The following is a 10,158-nucleotide window of genomic DNA, read 5'->3' as shown; positions in this document are numbered from 1 at the left end:
CATCCAGTTCCATTGTATTCAAGAGAAGGCAGACATTTCTATGGCCGATATCTCCAAAACTCAGGCAACTATTCCAAAACGATATAGATGGATGATAAATAGCACTACATGGACGAGGAAAAAGATGTAATTTTGGATTTTAGGGTGAGCTGTCCCTTTAAGGATGCATGTGCTGCCTGTTACGCCAGGATTGCACTGGTTGCATTTGCGTTGTGTTGCAGCTGTTCTCCAGTTTTGCTCCGTGCTCTGTGCTGCGCCAACACTAACCGGCTGGGTGCAGAGCACGTCACGGCTCTGCTCCGCCAGACAGCTAGAGTGACGAGACCGACAGGTTATCACGGTAAAATCGAGGGAGACAATTTGTATGTGGGATAAATACAACAACAAACAGGCAGAAGATCATTGTTCCCAACTGGAGAAGCAGAGGAGGGGTGGGCTTGCTTGGTGTTGTCCTTGTAAAAAGGATGTGTTGTGTCATATATTATTTTGTGGTTTTCCACTTCAATTATGAACTTTTCCTCATACATGTTTGTCCTCTGGCTTGATATTGAATGCTGTAAACACCTCCGCCCTGTTGATTTCATGCCTGGCTCCGCCCAACTTGCTGCGGCTTTGCTCCGTCATCCGTGAAAAATAGAAGCCTTGCGTATCTTTTTCGGAGAGCTCCGGATCGTCGGAGCTGGGACGGAGTAGACACGCAACGCAGCGGAGTAGATGGGAGTTGACACAATGATTAGAGTGGAAACGTATCGGCTCCGATGCCGTACCGCAGCGCAGACGGACCGAACACGGACCTAGTGGAATGTAGGCGTTAGTGTTGCCATGTGTATGTGCATGGCAAGACGCCATGTTGTTTTTGGTGTATGGGGGAATGGAGAGGCAGAGAGGCGTTATGAGAGCAGGTGATACTTCAGGTGGAAATGTCTCCCTCAGGACGTAGTGAACAGGCTTGACCCTCGAGTGGCCATCCAGCGACTGCCCTCGAGTACACTTCAGCCATGATAGCACTTCAGCACCTCTCATCTATCAGCTCCGAGCTACGAGGCCGCTAACTTTGTTTGCTGCTCAATACAATTGGCTGTCGGAGTGATATCCACCACCGTGCCAAGGATACATTCAGTCGTATCGAGGTGCTCGTTTAGATGTTTGGCTCTGTTCCGCAAACAACTGTTTTCACAAATAATATGCATATAGCTGTAGTGAGCTGTTGAGGTTGCAGTGATTATTTATCTTATTTTATTGACCCTCTATTTAAAGCCCCAACAAGTCACTTTTTTAATCTTAATGTAGGGAAGTTTGGGTGCTTGCCTTGTGTGAAGTTGCCAGATCTTAGGTAAGGGCTCATGGGCAGTGATCGATTAGAACCACAGAGATGTCTTTCAAGCTTTAATGAAATATCAGGCAGATAGGAGGAAGGCAGAAGCCGCGTACAGAGCTTACAGATTGCAGAAAGGGGAATAGGACCATTACATATCATAGCAGAGCAACACCTTTTATACCCCCCCACATTCGATGTATGACATCGTTGGTGATGTCACAACGTCCAGGGAGGTATGACATCATCGGTGACCTCATAAAGTCACGTTACGTGATGACCTCACAGGTGAACTCTGACATCATCATCGATGATGTCACGGCGGTGTCATCATCATTACGTCGTTGGCGCCTTGGTTCGTGGGCGTCAATTGCCCCAAGAACAGGCCTGATGGTGGGCCATTATGGACCATTTTCTACACTTAACATAACAGCTTTTAGAACATTTTGATGATGTACTGACTTCTAATATGGAGAATGACGCCTCTATCTTTCCCGCTCTCACTTCGGCTAACTTCGAGGCTCCCTTCCGGAGCATGTCAACTCCATTTCCTGCTGCAACGCCTTCAAATTAAAAGTTGGTAACCCTTCATTTTACAGGTCGGATGACATATGAACTATTTGTAATTAGACATGAACACCAAAGGTTTTACACAGTAATTGTCACCAATAGTCATACAATAACATTTTTGCGTTCATATGTAGTTACATGGTACCTTAACTGTAAAATGACGTGTCTATTAAACTGTAGTTCATATGTAGTTACATGGTACCTTACCTGTAAAATGACATGTCTATTCTAGTTCATATGTACCGGTAGTTACATGGTAATACATATGAACTACAGTTGAATAGACTCGTTCATTTTACAGGTCCGGTACCATGTAACTAGATATGAATGCAAAAATGTTATTGTGTAACCATCAGTGCTTTAGCCTCGGACGGTTCGCGCCTCCGCGTTGTCCATCATTTCCTGATAATGGACACCTCGGCGTGCATGAACCCTTACCTGTATCACTTGTGGCAGCAGAGGCCATGTTGCTGCTGCTCAGCAGAAAGGTACAGGTTGGAGCTTCAACCAGGTGCGCCCCTTCAACCAGGTGCGCCCCTTCAACCAGGTGCGTCCCATTGAGATCAAAATGTCTTTTTCAACGGAGCTGGGCCAAGTGGAAAGCAGCAGCCTGTACACAACAAAGAGCAACAAGACAAAGACACAGCAATAAATAAGGTAATAAAACAGTAAGTACAACAACGATATCACATTATGAAATATTCATTTAGCGTGAGCTATTGTAGCCTAGTAATAAAATGAGGACCTATGATGTAGGGCTGGGTATTGGCAAGGACGATACGATACGTATCACGATACATGGGTCACGATGCGATTGTATCACGATACATTGCGACACAATACATATTGCGATATATTGCAATACTCAACATAATTTACTGAAAATTAAATTTGCTGTGTACCACCCAGGTAGTGTAATAATATATACATCACTTTATATTGATTAACTCATTCACTGCCAATATCTGACTGGCATTTTTGGCACAGGCCAAGTATTTCCATAATGTTTGGTCATCTTTCAAGACCCACAGTAAATTCTGTACTAGGACTACAGTGATGTCCAATACCTCGAAATGAAGATCTAAGTCTCTACTTTCACCCCCAAAAAGAAAGTTAGCTTTTAGCATGTTCTGTACTCTACTTATAACCCTTTTTATACACCCCATGTTCACCAAAAAAGCCTGTCTGTGAAGAGAAAAGGGAGAAAAAAGCATTTTTGTAAAAGGGCACAATCTCAGGCATAACTCACTCTCAATTCTTTTATTTTGAACTGTATTGACATCAGACATGTAAATATTATTCATTAGGACACAAATGACAAAAAAAATATATATATATATATATATATATACACACATGAAGTGCTTTTTTTTTACATTCAACAATACAGTTTACTCGGTGTGAGTGTGCAGACAGACAGACAGACAGACAGACACACCGACAGACAGACAGACAGACAGACAGACAGACAGACAGACACACACACACACACACACACACACACACACACACACACACGATCCCCCTTTTAGATTTCTAACCCAACATAGGATAAGCAATAACCACGCCCTGTGGCGCTGGGATTGGCCAGGAGCAACACTGGAGGGCACGCAGCCCAGCGATTTCATGAACCAACTGAAGAGCTCTTGAGAAGGACAGCGGGCTGCTGTGAGTGCCTTCTGCCCGCTGCTGCCTAGCTGTTCCTGTGTTTATTTTTGATTTGTTCTCGTACACCCGTCCTCGTCCATGTCTCCCTGTCATATCAACTCTGCTATTTGATCGTTCCCGTTTTCCCCTCGGCTATTCAACACGTCCTCACCGCCCTCGCAAACTGATCGATCATTTCCTCATTCCTCCGATGATCAAACACATCTCTTGATTACTTTCTCCCGTTTTCTCCTGGCTGGCACAGAGGAAGGCGACTCCAGCTCGTGCAGCGCGCCGAGGGCGTTTCAATGGCGTTTCTCCTGTCTGCACAAGGAAGCGTTACCCGTTCTCTGCTTTTCCTCTTGCTCAATTTCAAAACAACAGCTGCGGTATGTGTTTGATCGCGTGCTGTCGGCTACCCTTTGAAGGCAGGGACCTGTGTCTGTGTCACAGGCTGGGCAAGTGTTTGCTGCAGGCGCTGCACCAATAAAAACAAAAACACGTCAAACACGTCCTTGGCGGGGAAGGCCATTGCTGATAACACGTCAAAGACGTCATTGGCGGTGAATGAGTTAAGTGGACAAATGGAGTCAAAACTACTGAGTGTTGACTGTGTTACTGAACGCACTGAAATAAAAAGTATTCTTATTGTGTCACTGAACACACGGCTGTGCAAAAAAATCAATATGGCGATATATCACGATATTTTTCTGAAATATCGACACAGTATTACGGAAAAAAGTATTGCGATATATTGCCGTATCGATTTTATTGCACAGCCAACAGAGATTAGATGGGGGGGGGGGGGGGGGATTGCATTGTTAGTCATTATTGCTCAGCATTGCCACGAGGACAATAACAGCTGTTGATAGCAGACACAGAAGTCAGGAAGTTCTACCGTCTGCTCAAGCGAGGAAATGAGCGTCAAATGTGCGAGCCCACATCTTGACAAAGCAGAGTTGCATTCACTGTAATGGAATATGACTGACAGCACATGATTTTCTGATTACATGCCTGACAGCTTGCACTTATTGAAAATGACGAGGACAGATGTTTGCTCCGACTCTCAAGCAATTAGATTTTGACTTCATTCAAAATGAGAAATTAATTGAAAATGTAATATGGCACAAAAAGATTGTTTTCTGCTCCTTTTAAGTCTCCCGGGGAATACTTTAGCCTGTAGGAAATAATGGTCCATGACCAGGGGGTATCAATAGCTTAGATCAGTTACTTTAGCGTGAAAGCGTTCCTCTTCGTAACTGGTGATATTGTCTTTGATTTGAATGAGGCAAGGATGAAGCCACTATAATAGCTAAAGATATTGTCACCAGATGGAGTTTACACATTAAACTTGCAAATTATCTAGCAAAAAAAAACACACAATCAAGTAGCATAATCTGACCATAAAATTTCAAAGCTAGTGTTCGCCACGATTCTTCCAAATTAAATGGTGCACCATTAAAACAAATAGCACGCTATGGGAAAAATCTAACGATTGCACCTTTATCAACAAATCCCTGAAATAAACAGGAATCCTTGTCACCTATTCTGACGTGAGCCGTTGTCTTTCCACGAGACATTCTCATCCAGCCTCCTTGATAAATTGTCTGAATAGGACGTTCACGTTGCGCTGAAAACCTACAACTCCTGAATGAAACAACGAGCGAGAAACTTTTGGGCTAATGACCCCTTTGAAACGAAGCTACATCCATCAGTGGCTCCTCCGCGTATGCAGAGTGATGAACAGTTCACCCAGAAATCATTTCCCCTTTTCAGGAGGTTGTTTCATTTGATTATCAGAGGAAGCCTAGAGGCTGAAAACTGTTGTGGAAAAAAGGAAAAATTAGAGGAAAAAAATCTGACAAATTACACAATGATAATGAATCTTCTTCATAATACAAATGTTTTTTTCCCCCCATCCTGTCGCATAAATCACCTTATGTCATCATGTGTCCCGTCAGCAGGAGAAAGCGAGTGATGATGCTGGCTGGAGGCCGAAACGACACATCGGACCGCGCGGGCGCCACCGCCACCGCCGCTCCCGGAAAGCGCCCGGAAACATCAGCCAATCAATGTGGATGATGATGATGGGGGAAATAAGACGGTGGGTGTCAGCTGGGTAATTCTGTTTACCTAAGAAGTTTGTGGGCGCGCGGCGGCACCGCTGCGATGATTACGGGGGTTATGATTGTCGGCATCCACAGAGTCATTGTGCTTCAACCTGTGCTGTCAGTTTCAATTACCGCCGTCTTGTGCTTCCAAATCCTCACTCGAGCCCCGTACAGCCCCCCTGACAGCCTTATTACCGTTAAAAGAAAATCCATACGCATCAGGTTCTCTTTGTGTCTGTGCTCTCGAAACAGAGCGTGACAGAGAGGGAGGGCTAGACTCATGTTATACCTTGTGTGGGTCATCAAGGTTTCATCTGTGGATGGAGACTCGTTCCTTCGGGTTTTCCAAAGGCACAAACGCCTCTTGGGGGCGAGAAGGACGGCCGATTCGAGACCCCCAGTTCAAGTAGCTTTGATCCCTGTGTGGCTTTGCCAAGGTAGCGTGGTGGGGCACAGGAGGGAGAGGCGCAGGTAAGTAAGCTTATCTCGACCTCTCGAGAGAACCAAGATCTGCCAGCTGTAATTGTTCTCTGTTCCATTTATTTTCTTATCTATTTCACTGCCAGCCTCTTGACAGCTGAGGGGGAAATATTGATCTATGCTTTAAGGATACACCGCAGCACATGTCATCTTAGCAACAGAAAGGCAGCGCACGGTATATGAGCTCTATATACAGTCAACTGCATAATATAAGCCATACGGAAAGGAAACACTGGAAATGACTGGCATAATTGGTTACCTCATAATATAATGCCAAAAGAAGCAAGATAGACAAATGTTTCTGTATTCTACTGGAAGAAAAACCAGACAACAATATCTGTGCAGTAATAGCTATATTTTGAGGGTTTATGCTGCATTCATGTGCTCCTCGGATATATCGGATTTACTAGTGGTGACATGATGGTAATTTACGACAGGACCCCGTTCAAGTGCTCTTTGGTCGGAAAGAGCAACAAACATGGACGCTTGTTTTCTCGTGGCTGCTGTTTTCTTACTAAAAGCAAGTAGTGGGTCCTTATGGTAGCTACATAGGCCATAATGTGCCACTTTTTACAGTCAATTGGTGCCACGGACTCCATACTTCCCGGCATTGTTGTAGTCCCGAATCCTCCTTCAACGTCACAACGTCGGAAACTCGTGTAGCATCGAAATCTCAGAAATTCCCACTGGTAACTACGACATTGAAGGGGCCGTTCATGTGCTCACAATTCGTAAATACAGTAAATCCGATATATCCGAGGAGCACATGAATGCGACATTACAGTACAACCCTTCTAGAACATTAGCAAACACAGGTATACAACAAGCTTTGTCCTAATTAAAAGGAATTTTTAATTTTTCTACCCATAAATTGTCCAATAATGAACTTCCTTGCTCTTATCGAAGACGACAAGCTTTCTGTTCTTTCTCCAAAACTGTCTACTGTGAGAAAACATGCAATTTTCTCAGTGGAAATTAATCTAATTGCATGTGTGTATTTTGCCTTCAGGCAGGCTTCACCTACAACGGCTTTAATCCTCGCGTGGAACATACACTACATTTATAATGCATGCGCTTTGGATTGCACTTAATATGGAAAGTAATTAAAGAGAAATCATTTTTAATTCACCGCCGCTCTTATCGCAGCAGTGTTTGAACCGGGCCTGGACAGGGACGGATGACAGCGGGGGTGTGTGGAGAGAGAGGGTGAGTGAGGCGGGGGGGGGGGGGGGGGGTGTGGAGAGAGAGAGGGTGAGCGAGGCGGGGGGGGGGGGGGGGGGTGTGGAGAGAGAGAGGGTGAGCGAGGCAGGGGGGAAGGTGTGGAGAGAGAGAGGGTGAGCGAGGCAGGGGGAAGGTGTGGAGAGAGAGAGGGTGAGCGAGGCAGGGGGAAGGTGTGGAGAGAGAGAGAGGGTGAGCGAGGCAGGGGGGAGGTGTGGAGAGAGAGAGAGGGTGAGCGAGGCAGGGGGAAGGTGTGGAGAGAGAGAGGGTGAGTGAGGCAGGGGGAAGGTGTGGAGAGAGAGAGAGGGTGAGCGAGGCAGGGGGGAGGTGTGGAGAGAGAGAGAGGGTGAGCGAGGCAGGGGGAAGGTGTGGAGAGAGAGAGAGGGTGAGCGAGGCAGGGGGAAGGTGTGGAGAGAGAGAGGGTGAGCGAGGCAGGGGGAAGGTGTGGAGAGAGAGAGAGGGTGAGCGAGGCAGGGGGGAGGTGTGGAGAGAGAGAGAGGGTGAGCGAGGCAGGGGGGAGGTGTGGAGAGAGAGAGGGTGAGTGAGGCAGGGGGAAGGTGTGGAGAGAGAGAGAGGGTGAGCGAGGCAGGGGGGAGGTGTGGAGAGAGAGAGAGGGTGAGCGAGGCAGGGGGAAGGTGTGGAGAGAGAGAGGGTGAGCGAGGCAGGGGGGGAGGTGTGGAGAGAGAGAGAGGGTGAGCGAGGCAGGGGGGAAGGTGTGGAGAGAGAGAGGGTGAGCGAGGCAGGGGGGAAGGTGTGGAGAGAGAGAGAGGGTGAGCGAGGCAGGGGGGGAGGTGTGGAGAGAGAGAGAGGGTGAGCGAGGCAGGGGGGAAGGTGTGGAGAGAGAGAGGGTGAGCGAGGCAGGGGGGGAGGTGTGGAGAGAGAGAGAGGGTGAGCGAGGCAGGGGGGAAGGTGTGGAGAGAGAGAGGGTGAGCGAGGCAGGGGGGAGGTGTGGAGAGAGAGAGAGGGTGAGCGAGGCAGGGGGAAGGTGTGGAGAGAGAGAGAGGGTGAGCGAGGCAGGGGGAAGGTGTGGAGAGAGAGGGTGAGCGAGGCAGGGGGAAGGTGTGGAGAGAGAGAGGGTGAGCTAAGCAGGGGGAAGGTGTGGAGAGAGAGGGTGAGCGAGGCAGGGGGGAGGTGTGGAGAGAGAGAGGGTGAGCGATGCAGGGGGGAAGGTGTGGAGAGAGAGAGGGTGAGCGAGGCAGGGGGGAGGTGTGGAGAGAGAGAGAGGGTGAGCGAGGCAGGGGGGAAGGTGTGGAGAGAGAGAGGGTGAGCGAGGCAGGGGGGAGGTGTGGAGAGAGAGAGGGTGAGCGAGGCAGGGGGGAGGTGTGGAGAGAGAGAGAGGGTGAGCGAGGCAGGGGGGAAGGTGTGGAGAGAGAGGGTGAGCGAGGCAGGGGGGAAGGTGTGGAGAGAGAGAGGGTGAGCGAGGCAGGGGGAAGGTGTGTGGAGAGAGAGAGGGTGAGCGAGGCAGGGGGAAGGTGTGTGGAGAGAGAGAGGGTGAGCGAGGCAGGGGGAAGGTGTGGAGAGAGAGAGAGGGTGAGCGAGGCAGGGGAAGGTGTGGAGAGAGAGAGAGGGTGAGCGAGGCAGGGGGAAGGTGTGGAGAGAGAGAGGGTGAGCGAGGCAGGGGGAAGGTGTGGAGAGAGAGAGGGTGAGCGAGGCAGGGGGAAGGTGTGGAGAGAGAGAGAGGGTGAGCGAGGCAGGGGGGAGGTGTGGAGAGAGAGAGAGGGTGAGCGAGGCAGGGGGAAGGTGTGGAGAGAGAGAGAGGGTGAGCGAGGCAGGGGGGAGGTGTGGAGAGAGAGAGAGGGTGAGCGAGGCAGGGGGAAGGTGTGGAGAGAGAGAGAGGGTGAGCGAGGCAGGGGGGGAGGTGTGGAGAGAGAGAGAGGGTGAGCGAGGCAGGGGGGAGGTGTGGAGAGAGAGAGAGGGTGAGCGAGGCAGGGGGAAGGTGTGGAGAGGGAGAGGGTGAGCGAGGCAGGGGGAAGGTGTGGAGAGAGAGAGAGGGTGAGCGAGGCAGGGGGAAGGTGTGGAGAGGGAGAGGGTGAGCGAGGCAGGGGAGAAGGTGTGGAGAGGGAGAGGGTGTGGAGAGAGAGAGGGTGAGCGAGGCAGGGGGAAGGTGTGGAGAGGGAGAGGGTGTGGAGAGAGAGAGGGTGAGCGAGGCAGGGGAGAAGGTGTGGAGAGAGAGAGAGGGTGAGCGAGGCAGGGGGGGAGGTGTGGAGAGGGAGAGGGTGTGGAGAGAGAGAGGGTGAGCGAGGCAGGGGAGAAGGTGTGGAGAGAGAGAGAGGGTGAGCGAGGCAGGGGGGGAGGTGTGGAGAGAGAGAGAGGGTGAGCGAGGCAGGGGGGGAGGTGTGGAGAGAGAGAGGGTGAGCGAGGCAGGGGGAAGGTGTGGAGAGAGAGAGAGGGTGAGCGAGGCAGGGGGGGAGGTGTGGAGAGAGAGAGGGTGAGCGAGGCAGGGGGAAGGTGTGGAGAGAGAGGGTGAGCGAGGCAGGGGGAAGGTGTGGAGAGAGAGAGGGTGAACGAGGCAGGGGAGAAGGTGTGGAGAGAGAGAGGGTGAACGAGGCAGGGGAGAAGGTGTGGAGAGAGAGAGAGGGTGAACGAGGCAGGGGGGAAGGTGTGGAGAGAGAGAGGGTGAACGAGGCAGGGGAGAAGGTGTGGAGAGAGAGGGTGAGCGAGGCGAGAGGCAGAGGTAGACTGATAAGGTGCGATTGCTGCTGTCAGAGTGTCTCATACGAGGCAGGTGGAAATTCACCATCTCTCTGAAACCCAGAGAACACACCCGCAGCATGTAGCCAGTGTAACAGCATGTACCCAGTGTAACCGCATGTACCC

The sequence above is a fragment of the Poromitra crassiceps genome (assembly GCF_964638095.1).
Source record: "Poromitra crassiceps genome assembly, chromosome: 15".
Taxonomy (NCBI): Eukaryota; Metazoa; Chordata; class Actinopteri; order Beryciformes; family Melamphaidae; genus Poromitra; species Poromitra crassiceps.
Note: the sequence above shows the minus strand (reverse complement) of the source record.